The sequence below is a fragment of the Mobula hypostoma genome, chromosome 25 (genome assembly GCF_963921235.1).
Source record: "Mobula hypostoma chromosome 25, sMobHyp1.1, whole genome shotgun sequence".
Lineage (NCBI taxonomy): Eukaryota > Metazoa > Chordata > Chondrichthyes > Myliobatiformes > Myliobatidae > Mobula > Mobula hypostoma.
Window position 1 is genome coordinate 19,206,008 of NC_086121.1, and position 17,526 is coordinate 19,223,533.

At 41.1% G+C, this 17,526-nt stretch overlaps 1 protein-coding gene across 3 annotated transcripts in view; it reads right to left on the bottom strand.

Moving 5' to 3' along the window:
* zgc:154075 (uncharacterized protein LOC556929 homolog) overlaps positions 1-17,526 on the bottom strand; it is a 243,784-nt gene that overhangs the window by 200,719 nt on the left and 25,539 nt on the right. The window contains exon 1 of one of the 3 annotated variants that reach the window (XM_063033373.1): positions 8,905-9,210. The exons of the other annotated variants lie outside the window; for them this stretch is intronic. The gene's annotated coding sequence lies outside the window, so the exon portion shown is untranslated. Of the gene's footprint in view, positions 1-8,904; positions 9,211-17,526 lie in introns of those variants that run through there. 3 annotated transcript variants of the gene reach the window in all.

Consider the following 17,526-nt stretch of genomic DNA (forward strand, 5'->3'; position numbering starts at 1 on the left):
ATTTTGAGGGTCAACTTGCCCAAATTAAAAGCATATTAACACTTAAGCTACAGAAGCACAGCAGAAAATGAATACTATGTGATAAGCAATTCCCTATCCTGATCCCAAAAGCTCCCAGTCATCTACAAGATTCAATTCAAGAGTACAATGGAATAAACAGCACTCAACTCAACAAGTGGTCATAATAGTCAAAAATTCCTGTCTAAAAACACAGCAGTCCATTTGACACATCCTAGTAAATTGCAGAAACACCACTGAGAACAACCCTCTGCTAACTTAGTTTAACCTCTCTCAACCAACCACAATGGATTTCATAATCTGACTTTAAATCATGGCTTTGTTGGTTTCTTCTCTCTAATCTCTTCACACCTTCCAAGATATTGAATTCCTCCAATTCAGACCTGGAACATCCTGATCCTAATCTCTCCAAGGTGTCAAATTTTGAGGTTCTACATCAATGCCTCAAGGAACACACATAAAAGTTGCTGGTGAACGCAGCAGGTCAGGCAGCATCTCTAGGAGGATGTACAGTGTACCCCCTCTGGGCTTCCCCCCCCCCTTGTCTTTCTTCCTGGGCCTCCTGTCCCATGATCCTCTCCTATCCCTTTTGCCAATCACCTGTCCAGCTCTTGGCTCCATCCCTCCCCCTCCTGTCTTCTCCTGTCATTTCGGATCTCCCTCTCCCCGTCCCACTTTCAAATCTCTTACTAGCTCTTCTTTCAGTCAGTCCTGATGAAGGGTCTCGGCCCGGAACGTCAACTGTACTTCTTCCTAAAGATGCTGCCTGACCTGCTGCGTTCACCAGCAATTTTTATGTGCGTTGCTTGAAATTCCAGCATCTGCAGATTTCCTCGTGTTTACATCAATACCTCTTTGGTTTTCTCCTATAATTAGATTAGATTCAACTTCATTGTCATTGTGCTGAGTACGGATACAAAGCCTATTAAATGCAGTTAGCATCTGACCAGAAATGCAAAGAATAGTGAATCAAAAGTGCTACAGCACACAGATATAAAAGTACTGAGACAGTACTTTTTTTAAAAGTTTTATCTTTAAACAGGCTTTAGGTCACTGGCAATAAAATTTGTATTATAATGCTTTTGTGAAGAGTTATGTTGCAGGCACTATATAAATCTGTTATTGTCCTCATCTGAACATGCTTTCACTTTTTTCTAAAACAAAAACATAAAGAGCAGGAACTGAAGTAGCCAATTGTGTCCTCAAGCATAATACATCATTAGGTAAGATTATGGCTAATCTAAACATGATGTGAAAACCACTTTCTCCCACCGCCTCTCCATTTTATTTCAAAGTTTAGCAATGTCAGCCTTAATCTGAAACTCTAACCTTTAGTTCTAGACATCTTGTTAGAGGAAGCGTTCTCTAGCATCCACCCTGTCAAGCCCTCAGAATCTTAAATGTTTCAATAACTTTGTCTTCTAAATTTCTAGCAATATAAGCCCAATCTTTCTTCATAGATCCATCTTTTCACCCCCAAATTAATTTAGGGATCTTTCTCTGCACTGCCTCCAATACAAAACTATCTTGCCTTAAACATGGAGACAAAAACTGTTCAGAACTGTAAATTTTACTTAAAATATCACTACTTTTGTACCGCAAATTCCTAGCAATAAAGCCCAATATGACATTATGATTTGTACTTGCATGCTGAATCCTTGTGTTTCATGTACTGTACCATAATGCCTAGATGTCCTTGTATTATGCACTTGTTGTCTCACATCATTTAAATAATATTATTACTTATTCTTCCTTCCAAAGTGAAGACCTTCACATTTTCCTACATTACTCTCCATCTGCCATCTTCTTGCCCACTCACTTAATGCCTTTGCAAATATTTTGTTTTCTCCCCACAATCTGCTAACCTATCGTCAATGTTGGTCTCTTTCAGTTATTAATAGATTATAAATAGTTGAGGACCCACCACTGTGGGTTTTGATACCAATTTAAAACTGACCCATCTTGCTCAACTCTGATTCTCTAGTATTAAACATTCCACTATCTAGTCAATAATTATGCCCAAGTTTGTGCCCTTACCTTTTTCAACAACTTACATAGCATCCGTTAGTCTTGCAAGACCATGGATCTGTGCCTGGATTCTCCAGGGCACAGGCCTGGGCAAGGTTTTATGGAAGACCGTAAGTTGCCCATACAGCAGGTCTCCTCTCTCCACACCGCCAGTGTTGTCGAAGGGAAGGGCAAAGGCCAATACAGCTTACATAGCACACTTTGTAAAGTCATATACACTACATCTACTAGTTCTGCTCTTTTCCACTGTGAATTATATTCTCAGATAACCCTAGCGACTTAATAAACATGATTTGTCTTTGATAAAATAATGTAGATTATGCTTAATAAACAAGATTTCCTAACTGTTATGCAATTATCTCCATAATAATGGATTCCAACAATTTCCCAATGACAAGTACTAGGCTAACTGGGCTATTGTTTATGCCATCTTATTGGCTCTTCACACAACCCTGGAACATCTGGACAGAAAAGATGCGTACACCTGAATGCTCTTTATCGATAACAGCTCAGCATTTAATACCATCATCCCTTTTCTCATTTGTGGACCCCAGATAGTTCAGATTGGCAAAACCATCTCTTCCACAATCTCCATCAGCACAGGAGCACCACGGGGATGTGTGCTTAGCCACTTGCTCAACTCGTTTTAGACCTAAGACTGTGTGGGTTAGCACAGCTCCAACACCATATACAAGTTCGCTGATAACACCACTGTTGTGGGCTGTATCAAAAATGGTGATGAATCAGGTGCAGATTGAAAATTTGGCTGAGTGGTGTAATAACAACAATCTCTCACTCAATGTCAATAAGAACGAGCTGATTGTGGACTTCAGGAGAGGGAAACCAGAGGTCCATGAGCCAGTATTCATCAGAGGATCAGAGGTGAAGATGGTCAGTAAATTCAAATTCCTGGATGTCACTATTTCAGAGGTCCTATATCAATCATAGAAAAATAATAGCATCGAAAACCAACAGTGCTACTATTTCCTCGGGAGTCTGTGGAGATTCGGCTTGTCATCAAAAACCCTGACAAACTTCTATAGATGTGTGCTGACTGGCTTTATTACAGCCTGGTATGAGAACACCAATGCCTTTAAGCAGAAAACCCTACAAAAGGTAGTGGATTTGAGCCAGTACGCCATGGACAAAACCCTCCCAACCATTGAGCACATCTACATGAAACACTATTGTAGAAAAGCAGCATCCTTCATCAAAGATCCTCACCATTCATTTTTCTCACTGCGGCCATCAAGTAGGTGAATTTTGAACTGTAGTTTCCTACCTAGTTTTGTAATCTCCAATTTGATGATGAGTTAGTTTAAATTCCATCTTCCTAGAACCCTTGATTACCTATTAGTATTAGAATATATTTAGTAATCAGTATCATAAAAACCAACATTTAGAATCTCTGCCATTTCTCAGTTTCCCATTGTTAGTTCAGCAGTTTCATTCTCCAACAGACATCTATTCCATTTCATAAATGCTGAGTGTATGTATGATTTCTAACGTAATATATTATTTGAAAGAAGAAGAATGAGAAGTGAGTTGATAGAGGTGTACAAGATCATAAGGGGCGTAGATTGAGTGGATAGCAAGAGATTTCCCCCCCCCAAGTGAAAATGGCTAATATGAAGGGGCATAATTTTAAGGTGACTGGAGGAAAACATACAGAGGATGTCTGAGAAGTTTTTTTTTTAAACAGAGCGATGAGTATGTGGAACACACAGCCCAGGGTGGTGGTAAAGGCAGATATATTAGGAACTTAGGCACATGAATGATAGAAAAATAGAAGGGCCTGTATTGTGCTGAAATGTTCTATGTTCTATTTGCTAGTTCACTCCATACTCTATCTTCTCCCTCTTTATACTTTTTTCATAGTGTCACAGAACATAGAGATAAGCCCTTCAGCCCTTGCTACCAAGATGCCCATCCAAGCTACTTCCATTTGCCAGAATTTGTCCAAAATCGTTCCAAACCATATACCTGTCCAACTGCTTTTTAAAGTTGTTATTGTACCTTCCTCAAACAGTTTCTCTGACACCTCATTCCAAATAAATTCTACCATTTGTGTAAAAAAAAAAGTTGCCCTGTAGTTTCTAATAATTCTTTCCCCTCTTGCCTTAAAACTATGCCCTTCATTTCTTGATTCCCAACCCTGGGAAAAGAGACTGAGTGCATTCACCTTGTCTTTGACCCTCATGATTTTATATACAACATAATTTCTCTCAGACTCCTAAACTTCAAGGAATAGAGTCCTGGCCTGTCCAACTTCTTCCTATAAATCATCATCTCAAGCCCTGGCGACATCCTTGTAAGTATTTTCTGCACTCTTTTGAGTTTAACAATTTCTTTCCCATAGCAAGGCGACCAACACTGAGCACAATACTCGAAGTGTGGCCTCACCAGCAGTCTGTACAACCACACCATGACTTCCCAACTTTTATACTCGATGCCCTGACTGATGAAGGCCAGCATGCCAAGTCTTTTCTACCTACAATTCCACTTTCAGTAAACCATGTACTGGTACTCAAGATCCCTCTATTCTACAACACTCCCCATTCACTATTATTCTATATAGGATCAGTGTTTTAGCCCTGGCTGTTCCCACGGTTGAGCAGTTAAAATATCATCTTCAAAATTTTTGGAAAATAAGTGGGATTGTAACCAAGAATAAGATGTAAAGAGGATATAGGGGATATAGACAAGCTTATTGAATGGGCAAGAACAAGGTAAAATAGAAAATTCTGAGGCTATCAGGCTATCCTCACAATTTGCTGTTTACTTATACTTTCAAAAGGCCTTTGGTAAGGTACTGCACATGAGACTGCTAAACAAGGGCCCGTGGTATTACAGGAAGGATACAAGCACCCACAGATGATTGGCTGGCTGGCAGAAGACAAATAGTGGGAATAAAAGAGGCCTTTTTTGGTTGGTTGCTGGGACTAATGGTATTCTACCAGAGTCAGTGTTGGGTCCACTACTTTTTTAAGTTATATGTTAATGATCTTGATTACAGAGTTACAGACACAAAATGCTGCAGGAACTCACAGGCCAGGCAGCATCTATGAAAAAGAGTACAGTCAATGTTTTGGGCCGAGACCCTTCAGCAGGACTGGAGAAAAAAACTGGGTAGAGTTAAAAGGTGGGGGGAGGAGAGGGAGAACCATCTCCTTTTCCCTCTCTCACCTCAGCTCCTTGCCTGCCCATCTCTGTGCTCCTCCCCACTTTTCTTTCTTCCAGGGCCTTCTGTCCGCTCCTATTAGATCCCGCCTTCTCCAACCCTGTATCTCTTTCACCAACCAACTTCCCAACTCTTTACTTCACCCCTCCCCTCCCAGTTTCACTTATTACCTTGTGCATCTCCCTCCCCTCCCCCCCCCTTTTAACTCTACTCCTCATCTTTTTTTCCTCCAGTCCTGCGGAAGGGTCTTGGCCTGAAACAACAACTGTACTCTTTTCCATAGATGCTGCCTGGCCTGCTGAGTTTCTCCTGCATTTTGTGTGTGGTGCTCGGATTTCCAGCATCTGCAGATTTTCTCCTGTTTTTGATTACAGAACTGATGGCTTTGTGGCCAAGTTTGCAAATGATACAAAGATAGGCGGAGGAGCAGATACTGTCGAGGAGGCAGAGAATCTGCAGATTAGGAGAATGGGCAAAGTGGGAAATGTAATACATTGCTGGAAGTGTATGGTAACACACATTGGTGGAAGGAATCAAGTTGTTGGCTATTTTCTAAACAGACAGCAAACTCAGAAACCAGAGGCGCAAAGGGACTTGGGAGTCCTAGTGCAGGATTCCCCTTAAGGTTAACTTGTAGGTTAAGTAGGTAGAAAGGAAGGCAACTACAATGTTAATATATGCTTTTCAAAAGGAGTAGAATACTGTATAAAAGCAATATATAATGCTGAGACTTTGTAAGGCAATGGTCAGACCACATTTGGAGTACTGTGTATAGTTTTAGGCCCTACATCTAAGAAAGGATATGCTGACATTGGAGAGGGTCCAGAGGAAGTTTATGAGAATGACCCCAGGAATGAAAGGGTTAACTTATGAAGTATGTTTAATGGTTCTAGGGTTGTACTTGCTGGAGTTTAGAAGAATGAATGGGGAGGATGCTGTCAAAGTAACTATCATCGCTGATAATAAAATAACTAAAATATCCAAAATGATTGGGCCCAGAACACATGAACTCTTACAACTCAAGCATTCCTTTTATTTTACTTGTGCACAAGAACAGCATGTTTGTCACCCACATTTTTTACACAGAATTGGTTTATCAGTTATGGATATTGATGACTGTCAAACATTACCGTGTGTTTGAATTCCTTACTTGCAAGATCAATTGCCACTTACAATAGAGGTGCTAAAAGTCAATCGAAACTTCAAGCAGGCAGCCGACGTTAGTAAAGAAAATAGAGTCTTAGTTGTTGGGTATAATTCACATCCTTCTGTTATCTTGTCTGTCCCCATGTATGTTTTAGGAAGACCTTTCTGGAAAAGTCTGACTACAGAGGCCTTACTCATTTGGCTTGAGTACATATTACCTCTTCTGTGGTAAGCAGAGGTGCCTCTGGTGGTCTCACTTGACTACAAATGCCCCAGTCTATCTAAAACTTCCACAGGGAGATCTCATCAAAACCTACCAAATACTGAAAGGCCTAGACAGAATGGACGTGCAGAGAAAGTTTCCGATAGTGGGGCAGTCCAGGACAAGAAGGCACAGCCTCAGAACAGAAGGCTGAGAGACGAGGGGGAGTTTCTTTAGCCAGAGGGTGTTGAATTTGTGGAAATCATTACCATAGATGGCAATCAGTGGAGGCTAAGTCATTTGGGTGTATCGATATCACACATCGATAAAACTCGATTAGTAAGAAAGTCAGAGGTTTGGAGAGAAGGCAGGAGAATGGATTGAGGGGGAAAATAAATCAGCCATGATCGAATGGTGGAGCAGAATCAATGGGACAAATGGTCTGATTCTGTTTCTATGTCATACAGTCATCTACTTTTGTGCATGTAACAGAAAAATAGCACTTGTTAAATGCTGAGAGATTGGGTAATACACAACTTCGATGCTTCTTCACGAATCACAGAAAACCAGTATGGAGGTGAATCAAGCAGGTGGGAGCAAAAATGATACATTAGACTTAATTACAAGATAGCTTGTTTATAGTCATAGTCATACTTTATTGATCCCGGGGGAAATTGGTTATTGGTTATGGAAGCTTTACTGCAATTGTGTAGGCCCTTGATAAGGCCCACGTGGTGTATTCTGTACAGCTTTGGTCTCCTTGCCCCGAAAGAATATACTGCCATAGAGGGAGTGCAACAAAGAATTGGTTCCAAGAAGGCATGTTTGCTATACAAGAAGTCAGTCAATACCCTGGGACTACATTCCTCAGAGTTCAAACAACAAGAGGAAATCTTATCAATACTTACAAACTTCATAAAACGACTAGATAAGGAAGGCGTAAGGAAATGTTTACCATCTGAGGAGTCTAGGACCAGTGGTACAGTTTGTGAATTAGGAATCGGCCATTTAGGACTGAGCTGAGGAGAAATTACTTCAAAGGTAGTAAGCATTTGGAATTCAGCATCCCTTACAGCAGTGAAAGCTCAGTCACTTTATTAATCTAAAATAGAGATTGGTAGTTTTCCGGACATCAAGGAATCAAGGGATAAAGGAAGTAGTGCCATAATCAGACAAATGACATCAAGCTGATGTTACATTTTAATATTCACACATGCTTGGTTAACTACTGATGATGCAGCCAATTGATGAAGTTACTCTCTCAGAAAAATCTACCTCTACTGAGTTTTTCAAAATGTCTGATATTTAATCTATTTCCCCATTCACTTTGCCATAATAAATAATTTTTAATTTTAAATTTAGGATTGTAATTGCAAACTCCAATTCATCATCTAATCAAATTTGGAATTTAAGCATATTGTGATCACTTTCCTATGGAATCCTAGATCGATTAAGAGGTCTACATAATCCGCTCTTTGGTTGGTTCCACAGTGTATGACTTTAAGAACTCGCGCAAATAAAACTCTCCCAATATAGTTTGCCCGATGTAATTATTGAAATCTCTTCCTCACGAGCCCCCATTACTTCATGTATACACAGTTTTACATTACTTTTACTGCTACCGATTTACTACAAATTACTACTACCAATGAACTCTTACCCTTTCTATATTTTATTTCACCCAAACTGATTCTGGGGCGGATTTTCGCGTAGAATGCTCGATAGCAGTTCAGTAAAGGAACCCCGGATCAATTTCTTTCGCTTCAGTTTAAATTATAGCTATTTTTAGACAATAAAGGATATGTAAAGTAGAATCAAACGAGCATTTCCTCGGGGACTCGCTCTATCTACTATGGAGACGGCCTTTCCCTGTGTTTAATTAATCAATCTAAAGTGGCAAAGTTGTATAGGTTCCAAACCCTTCACATTAAGGAAGAAAACAGGATGGATGCCTATGTGCTGATAGTTATCCACTGACTGACAATAAGGATTATAATGATGTACTACAAATGAATTACGTGCTTACATTGAACATGAAACGGGGAAATAAATCAAGGAAGAAAACTAGCCGCTGAGTATTCCCACTCTGCATTGCGTAGTACACAACTAGCTAGCTATTCACCACCTGTTTTCTGTAGCAAAATGCAGCTCGGTCTGTAAACAGAGATCCTTCGCTTGTCTGTGTTCTTTTTCTAAACAGTGACTCGTGGGATCACAATGGGAAAAGAAATGTCTCGAGACAGAGCTGGGAATGTCCCCAAACACTGCCAGTGGAGGCCGACTCCAAGGGAAAGTTCCGACCCAACCACAATCGGCCATAACGGCTTACCTGCTGAAAGCCACGAACTCCGGCGGCCTTTGTTTCCCCTACACCGCTTCCAGTGCAACAACACTGGGGATTCTTAAGGGCCACGCGTGAAACAAGGCCGGGATTATAGTATCAGAGCGACGGGGCAAGGTTCAGGTCCGACCTGGTAGGGGGTGAGGTAAACAAGGTTCGGGCGTGAAATACGGCAAGCAGCCATGGAATTTTAGGCTATCAGTGATTAAAAGGGGAAAAGAAACTTGCACAAAGGTCCTTTTTTGATTTTAAAAGACGGGAGGAAATATATTTAAATCCGTGGATGGTTATTGTCACAATGAGCAAATACGTGCAACTGAGACAACTAGTGGCAACTTCTCAACAGTGCACATTATTCTTACTCACCTCCTGGAGGCCGCACAGGACAGTTTTCCATATGACCGGTTTGAAATACAGTTGAGAATATTTTAAAATAAAACCAAACGTAATTTGTTAGTTAGACCTATATAATTTTGACATGTTGGTTGTAAGCAGAGGGGAGGAAGGCAAGTGGAGAGTGATAACTGTTATTAACAATATCTAACACTAATTAATTGTTTGAATATATTTGAAATATCTTCATTTTTCCATTTTTAATAAGCTGACACTATTACATTACTTAGATCAGCTCTCCCATATTACTTATTCTATAGTATTGATTTTCCCAGGCTTACTGCAAAATGTTCAAAACTCCGGAATATTCACATATTAGAAGCGGTGATGTGGATAGGGGAGATGAGGACAAAATGCCCAGATATGTATACAATATTACAATGGTAACCAAAATAAATATCTCCAATGAGCCAAAGGAAATAATACTAAACCGGTGGAAGAAAGTATTGGGTAAGATTCAAAATCAGCAATATGGTGGAAATGAAGACTAAATGGATAATGGAAGAAGAAATTGGGTGTCATGGCTAGAAGTTTTGATAATGCTAAAACATCACAATGAGAACCAATAATGTGGCTGATCCACATGACATTCCTTTTCTCCAGCCATTTCACTGCCAATTTATAAGACAATATGAATATCTACTGTCCAGTTTTAATCAACTAGACAAAGTTTAGTTTTAACCCTGGATGTTGATTGTATCTGTCAAAATGTGGATGCAAGGCAAGAACTGAGCAAGTAAATTTTATGCAACACATATAAAAGTTGCTGGTGAGCGCAGCAGGCCAGGCAGCATCTCTAGGAAGAGGTACAATCAACGTTTCGGGCCGGGACCCTTCGTCAGGACTAACTGAAAGAAGAGCTAGTAAGAGATTTGAAAGTGGAAGGGGGAGGGGGAGATCGGAAATGATAGGAGAAGACAGGAGGGGGAGGGATGGAGCCAAGAGCTGGACAGTTGATTGGCAAAAGGGATATGAGAGGATCATGGGACAGGAGGCCTAGGGAGAAAGAAATTTCACGCACATCTGCTCTCACTCCATCCTCCCGCCACCCCACTAGGAATAGGGTTCCCCTTGTGCTCACCTACCACCCTACCAGCCTCCGGGTCCAACATATAATTCTCCGTAACTTCTGCCACCTCCAACAGGATCCCACCACTAAGCACATCTTTCCCTCCCCCCCCCCGCTTTCCTATGCGACTCCCTTGTCCATTCGTCCCCCCCATCCCTCCTCACCGATCTCCCGCCTGGCACCTATCCTTGTAAGTGGAACAAGTGCTACACATGCCCTTACACTTCCTCCCTCACCACCATTCAGGGCCCCAGACAGTCCTTCCAGGTGAGGCGACACTTCACCTGTGGGTTGGCTGGGGTGATATACTGCGTCCGGTGCTCCCGATGTGGCCTTTTATATATTGGCAAGACCCGACGCAGACTGGGAGATCGTTTCGCTGAACACCTACGCTCTGTCCGCCAGAGAAGGCAGGATCTCCCAGTGGCCACACATTTTAATTCCACGTCCCATTCCCATTCTGATACGTCTATCCACGGCCTCCTCTACTGTAAAGATGAAGCCACACTCAGGTTGGAGGAACAACACCTTATATTCCGTCTGGGTAGCCTCCAACCTGATGGCATGAACATTGACTTCTCAAACTTCCGCTAATGCCCCACCTCCCCCTTGTACCCCATCCATTATTTCTTTATAAACACATATTCTTTTTCTCTCTCTCCTTTTTCTCCCTCTGTCCCTCTCACCATACCCCTTGCCCATCCTCTGTGCTTTTTCCCCCCTCCCCCTTTTCTTTCTCCCTAGGCCTCCTGTCCCATGATCCTCTCATATCCCTTTTGCCAATCACCTGTCCAGCTCTTGGCTCCATCCCTCCCCCTCCTGTCTTCTCCTATCATTTCCGATCTCCCCCTCCCCCTTCCACTTTCACATCTCTTACTAGCTCTTCTTTCAGTTAGTCCTGACGAAGGGTCTTGGCCCAAAATGTCGACTATACCTCTTCCTTGAGATGCTGCCTGGCCTGCTGCGTTCACCAGCAACTTTTATGTGTGTTGGGTGAAGTAAATTTTATATTTTCTTTAAGAATCCTCTGCCTTCTCCCCACAGATTCTTGGCCCTCTCTGCTTCAGTCTTCCTGTCATCTCCTAATCATAAAGCCTTTTTCCTCCAACCTCCTTTTCACATCACTTGCCATGGTCTCTGCTCTCAGATCCAACCCAGTGCTGGTTCATTCAGCTGACAGTTTGAAACTACTGAGATTTTAGAAAAGTAAGCCTTGGGGAAATTAAATAAGACCACAATTGCAAAATTCTATTAAAATAAACCCTCTCTCATCTTGACATCAACTGAAAAGGGGGATAGTATCTTAAGCAAAATGGTTGGTGTAATTTGGAAGATGAAAGAAAAAATAATGGTTGGAAGTCATTATGAGGGACAGAGGGATAAGAACAAAATATGAAACAAAATAATCCTGTTGAAATAGGAAGCTACAAATGAAAAAAGATATGGAAAGTCAAAAGGAAGGTTGAAATAACCTTCAAGGAGAAGAAATAAATGGGCTGAGGATGGTGAATATAGGTGATAAAGGTTGCAGGAGTGTGAGAGTTAGTTGAGTAAGAGATCAGCCACATTCCTTCATCAGGAAACTGATGGAGGTAGAAAGCATGCAAAGGAGAGTGTGGGGAAGGGTGGATGGGGATTAGAAGTTGTTTAAGAGTATTAGGTGAACAGTGTAGGAAAAGGAGATTAAGAGGTAGCAGATTTAGGAATAAGTTGATGTTCAACACCGCAAAGTGTTGAGGAGTGGAGGTCAAAGCAAGAGGTTATATTGGAAAATTATTTGTGAAGGATGTCAAAATGTACAATGGAAGCATAGAAAGTAAAGGTAGTGGGTGGGAAATTAATGGAAAGAACCAGAGGTAGGAGGGTTTGAGGAAGTAGGTTGAAGCAGGAAGTCGGGGGTTCCCATTGTGCAAGAAAATACGTTTGTGGGAGGCTGAGATGTAAGAGGCTGTAGTGGGAAAGAGAACCAGAGATAGATGTAGGGGATGGCTATCAAGAGATAGGAGGATATAGGAGGATGGTTTAAAGGTGGAAGTACGAGGTGCCAAGGAGGTGCTTAACGTAGTAGAGAGCAAATGTGGGAAAATACAACCTTATGATAATTTTTTAATGTCTTGCATTGTATTGCTGCCACAAAGTAACAAATTTCATGACATATGTCAGTGATAAAACTAATTCTAATATTGAGAAGTTAGAAGCAAAAGAGACATAGGGGAGGTGTTCAAAGTATGAAGAAATGAGGTAGGAGGATGTGGGGTAGAGGTTGAGGAAAAATGATTAAGGCGGGACCATGTTGAGATGCAACACACATCAAAGTTGCTGGTGAACGCAGCAGGCCAAGCAGCATCTATGGGAAGAGGCGCAGTCGACGTTTCAGGCCGAGGGTCTCGGCCTGAAACGTCGACTGCGCCTCTTCCTATAGATGCTGCTTGGCCTGCTGCGTTCACCAGCAACTTTGATGTGTGTTGCTTGAATTTCCAGCATCTGCAGAATTCCTGTTGTCCATGTTGAGATGGACAGGTTAGGAGGGCTGTTAGGGGACAAGTTGAGATATGCAAGGAAGGAGAAAGTATAGGAAAGTAAGCAAATAAGATGAGGGGGGAGATAGTCAGTTAAGCAGAAGAGAGGGAGAAGAGGAGGCCAACTGGGAGGAGGTTAAAAATTGCAAATGTGTGAGGAGAGAATCAAAGATGGAAATAGTTAAGCAGTGGATGGAGTGCTGGAGAGAGGGTAAAGTGAGAATAAGGCTGAGAGTTAGGAGGATGTGGGAGGAGGTGAAGGTAGCAAGATGGGAAGAGTGGATCTAAATAAGAAGGGGGAGAAGAGGTTGACTTTGGAGAGTTTTGGGAAAGGAGGTCCAGATGTTTATGTGGGAGAGAGAGAGACTGAGAGAAAAAGGTTTGGAGATGGATATGAAAGGTTAGATGAAGTCAAGAGGTAAGAGGGCTTGGGGAAGTGATAGAGGATTGGAAAATAGAGGGAAAAGTTCAGGTTATAGGGTTAGGGGATGAGATTACAAGAATGGAAAGAAAGATTGAGAGGAGGGTGTGAGCAGAATATGACTAGCAGCAGGATTGTGCAGGGCAGATTGCAAGAAAAGTGCAGACATTCAAGTTTAAGAAGTATGAAAGTGTGGGGAAGGAGGCTGAGAGGTGTAAGGGTATGGGATACAAGATGGATTATTAGAATAGTGTGGAGGAATCAGTTATGATAGTAGTTTGTGGAGAAGTCAAGAGATATGAATCTGAGAGGGGAAGAGGCTCAGATATTGTCAAGTGTAGAGGAGATTCAGTAGCTAAGTGTGCTTTAAGGTATATTCTGAGATGTTGCTGCAGATGAACGAGTTTGCCCATGGTTGAAGAGCAGCCTTCCATCTTGAGTTATCCACTCCAGCCTATACCAAGTGAGATAAGAACTTTAGTTCTGAATTCTAAATTGACATTGAATGGGAACCAATAGCATGCAGAATTTGGGACCCCATTTGAAACATTCATCCAGTGATTGCCAAAGGATTACAAAAACCAAGGATACTTTGTGACTAGTCAGACTGTTAATGCTTCCAATACCTCACACTATCCTCCAAGCAAAGATTGTGAAGGTACATGTATTATTTTTGTACAGCCTAATACATTCTGGTTGTTATAACACAGCCTGCTTGGAATGAGCTGGTGCCATAGAAGCTGATCGCTCTTCTGACCTTCATAGCCACAGACAGCTGCACTATCAGATGATCATGGATACAGACAGTCATATAATAGTTGGCATTATTTGAGGTTGCCAGTTTAGTAAAGCACTCTAATCCACATGTCCCCACTAAAGCCCTTATCGGATCTAAATGGCAACTTCACAGTAGGTGTAACATATTATGGATGCAGCCTTCCTAAACACTGCAGACAGATTCTTCCCTGCTGCTTCTCTTTAATAATAATGATATACATTACAGTATAGTTCCATAGGAATAAGGTTAGAAAACCATCATCGCTCCCAAAAACGTTGTCCTTCTGAGGAATGGGAGTAAATGACAGATATACCAGGAACGAAAATATCAGGTGATGTTCCCTAATGCAGTCCACATCAAATCCAAGGATGTTGATGGTTAATTCTCAAAATTTGATTCTGAACTTCTCTCCATCTGCAGTCATTACCATTCAAACTTTCGGTGGTCTTGGGTTTAAGATCTTCCTTTTTCTGGTATCACAGAAAGGTCACTGCAAAGAAAGAGCTCTTAAAGGAAATGAAGAATGCAAGGTTGACAGATCAGCAGTCTGGCTGGCCCCACACTCCCACTCTTTCCTCTAGTTTGCTAGGTGACTTGCTACTATAAGTAACCAGTACAGTAAGTCAGTAGCAGGAGAATCAGGTGGCAGGTGAGAGAAAAATGTGCAGAAGTGTGACTGGTGGGAATGCCTAGACAGCCAGCATGGAAACGATGGGTTGAATAGCTTCCTATGTGATTCTTTTTAACTTTTTACGTACTCCTCTTTCAAACACCCCAAATGAATCTGCCTCAGAGCAGATGGCAGTTCATCATAGATCCTAACCACTTGCCATGAGGGAGGGAAAGGGAACAAAATAAGCTCCCCCTGTAATGTTAATGGATATTAGTTATCATTACTGTTTAAAAGGTGCAATTTTAAGTATTGTATTATGTGAATCATTCCAGTCAGTTGTTGCAACAATGGTTTACTGTGAAAGATGCCAGAAAGTTGATTCATTCTGTAGAAGAAAGCTACAGTACTAATAAATTTGTAAATGGAAGGAGGAGTTTACAATGCATACATTTTATAGCAGATAAAATGGAGCAGATACTGCATCTCATGGGTCAGGATGGAAGAGAAATGTATAATACCAAAAACACCTTACACTAGAACTCAGATAATGCATTTGGTGCAATACAAGTACAATACAAACTGACCAAAAACAATTAAATAGTTAACTTTACAGTTTCATGTGCAACGAGTATCAAGGAGAGCCCTTTGACATTTCATTAACAAAGCTAGAATTGTTAGCAGAATGTTGCAGTTTTGCAGACTTGAGAGACTTACTCATAACATACTAAATTTCAAATATGTCTTTCACAAAATGGAGAAACTAAAAGGCAAATACTATCTCATCCTAGGTGAGAAGAAGCAGCCAGTGGAATATTACCCAGGCATGCTTCATTCATTTCAAGGAGAAAGCCTTGAAACCAAGCTGGAAAGACCAACTAAGGCAGAGGTAGTTCCTGCTTTGGACACACCTACCCCTCGCATATCCAGCATGACATATGTTGAGAATCCCAAGGGACATGCTGAGACATGTTTAGTCCAAATTTGGTAGCTGTCTGGAGAAGTGTGTAGTAGTTCACTTTGGAAGGTCGAACTTGAAAGCGGAGTACAGGTTAATGACAGGATTCTTAACAACGTGGAGGAACAGAGGGATCTTGGCCACTTTCATAGATCCCCCAAAATTGTAGTGCAGGTTTATCGTGTGTGCCTTCACTATCGGGGGATTGAGTCCAAGAGCCACAAGGTAATGTTACAGCTCTATAAAACTTTGGTTAGATCAAATTTGGAATATTGTCTTCAGTTTTGGTTATCTGAATATAGGAAGGATGTGGAAGCCTAGAGCGGGTGCAATGGAGGTTTACCAGGGTGCTTTCTGGATTAGAGAGCATGTCTTATGAAGGAAGGTTGAACAAACTTGGGGTTTTCTCCTTGGTGTGAAGGAGTATGAGAGGTGACTTGATAGAGGTGTATAAGATAATAAGAGGTGTAGATAGAATGAATACCCAGAGACCTTTTTGCAGGGTGGAAATGAATATGAGGGGCATAATTTCAATGTGCAGAAGATTAGGCTGGCATGGATTAGATAGACTGAAGGGCCTGCTTCTGTGCTGTAGTGCTCTATGAACAGATGCTGAGAGTCCAAATGCAGGGGAGTAAAAACTTGAAGTGAAAAATGAACAAGGTCTCCTTTATGGGGCACTGATCATTTAATATGATCTGCAACCGGATTGAGCCAAATCAAAGTAGTATGGAAATGTTGAGAAAGTGTACAACACTTCCTGTGCTTCACCAGCTATTAAACAAAGATGACATAAATGCTAAGATATCTAGAAATTGAACAGGAGACAGCCAGTAGAACAGATGTGCAATAAACCTGCTACCATGAAGAATCAAACATATAATAAAGCTGAGTCCCCCAACAGACTGACACCAGATGCAGCAGACATGAGTGATGACATATCATACCCCAGATCGTATCAGGCTATGAATGGAACTGGGGTTGGGCAGGTGCATCCAATATTGAAGAACTTCTGCCACCTTGGGAAGGCCACTAAAGAGGCTTTTTGTCAGCAAATTTGCTTCACATCAAAACTTCTAAAAACAGAATATGTGACAAACAATTCAAGTACAGTACATCAAGACTGCAAACTGGTAGATGAAATGAGGAAAAACATTTCAATAAATTAAAAAGTCTCATCAAATCATTAAGTTTCCACCAGGATTAGGCAATGATGAATTTTAGACTAAGTACATTATTAAAGCTAATATTATGTTATGGATTTGGAGCTACAAATTAACCTGCATAAATGTATTAGAATTCACTTCTATCCACTTAATTTTCTGTTGTTTAAAATTTAGGAGTGTAATTCCTCATTTAAACTGGATGTTTGACTGCCAATCCATTTGATTCTGATGGTAAAAGTTTAAAAAATTAGCATTCCCTGACAAATGTTGTACAAACAATGGATACACAAATAAACTCTTCTCGGGCTTCCAGCTGGGACAGGTATCAATTATAACCGACATTTCGATGACACATTCTGCCATCTTCTTCGGGGATAAATACACATTCAGAAAACAAATCCAGCATTCTTGTATTTTCTAGTTTTATTTCAAATCTCCAAATTTTTCAATTTTTCCATTTTAATTCATAAGCTTTCATTCTGCTCTAATAGCAGTTCACTGAAACATCCAAGTACCTGTGCTGTTTTGTTCTGTTATACCTCACCAACACACTGCCATAAATTTCTGAAGAAGCTAGAACTGAACTGTTGATGCTACGCTTCAAATCCAAGAATTCTTGACTGTTCTCAGATAAAGATTAGCTCATCCTGTCCAACTTGAATTGAAAACAAGGTCACAGTGGCAGAAGATTGTTTT